Here is a 1,599-nt window from a genome sequence, read left to right as displayed (position 1 = left end):
CTGCAATTGTTATTTTTTTGAATGTTTACAGATTTTTACAAATAATTTTGTGGGATTCATTTTTACACTGTATTCATGACATTTCTGTACTTGGTGTTTAGCTGGGACATTTGGCCAAATAGTGATACAAATTATATATATTTCCATATATATTTGCACTGATAGCTTTTACTAGAGTGCATTTATGTGTAAGTGTATGTGAAAGAGAGAGAGAGAGAGAGAGAGAGAGAGAGAGAGAGAGAGAGCACATGTACTTCACTAATTAGACTCATAAAAGTAACACACAGCAACATGATCCTCAACCTGGATTTCCACATATAAGGTTGCCAGGGGAAGCAGACACAACAACACCCAACAACCATTTATTAGTCTAATTCTTTACAGATGGTATGTTTGTGAATGTTTTTTTTTCTTATTAATTTTGAGTTTTGCTTTTCAGTGCTACCAGTAGCTGGAGTCATACCCATAGTGACACCTCGATAAGATGTTTACATCATGTGTGAGGTGCTTTACTGCCAAAATCAGACACAACCAGTCCAGTGCAGTAAGAGCTGCTGAGTAAACAAGTGACCACCTTTGTTTACATTTCCATTCACAGAACTGAAAGAAATGAGGCTTTGTTGCGGCGTTCAATACTGAAAAAAAACTGTGGCTCTGATCATTTTGTATGCATGTGTTTGACTAGAAGAATTGCACCCGGTATGACCTCTAGATCTGTGTTGCAGAAGGTGCTGGCTCCAACAGCTCAGCTGGAAACATTCTTAAAGTATCACATTGCTATTATTGGAATGAAAATATTCCTCCTCCATTTTGGTAGGCTCCAATTCCAGCGTCCCAACCCACACAATTCTTTAACAATAATGTTTTCCTGGTCTAGTATTTCAAATAGGAGGATCTTAGACACTTTCCTGGAAGGAAAGAAATAGTGAAAAACACTCCCACTTTTCTCAAAAATTCTAACTCTTTGCTTTTGTAAAGTGTAATTTAAGCACTCTTTGTGTGTCTGACTGGATTAGAGCATGAAATGAAGAATGTGTTTGCCCATCACACACAGCCGGAATGTATAGCAGGAACAAATGATTCACAAGGGCAAACTATTGCTTTTTTTGTGCTTTTTTTTGCCTTCTTTGAAAGACTCTTGATGAGAGTAACTGTTCCATCTGCTCATACAGCTGAGGGTACACTTGGGAGCAAAGATGGCATGCAGCAGTTTGCAATCACCATCACTCTCCCTTCATGACACAAAAGGGAGACTTCCACCCAGCAAGCATTTGATTAAAGCAACAGTAGAACATCAAGGCTCATCTTCCTACCAGTGCAAAACACAGCATGGAGAGATTTTAGAGCCGCAGATGTGTGATATAGTTCTTAAGTTTGTTTGTGCATATCAGGTTGTCATGGACACACATGTCTTGAGGAGGCAAAGGCATTTTAAGACATGGTGATGTGATATAACATGAAATTTCAATGTTATGTAAGTGAGTTATTTTCATAAAGAGGCCATGAGTACACCAGATGGTTTATCTGATGTGACATCCATAACTCCTCGTCAAAGATACTGGTGTAAATCATCCATCCATTCATCCACTGAGGGTGAAG

The sequence above is a fragment of the Stegastes partitus genome, unplaced genomic scaffold (assembly GCF_000690725.1).
Source record: "Stegastes partitus isolate 25-593 unplaced genomic scaffold, Stegastes_partitus-1.0.2 Scaffold190, whole genome shotgun sequence".
Lineage (NCBI taxonomy): Eukaryota > Metazoa > Chordata > Actinopteri > Pomacentridae > Stegastes > Stegastes partitus.
The sequence above is the reverse complement of the archived record's forward strand: the minus strand, read 5'-3'. Positions refer to the sequence as shown.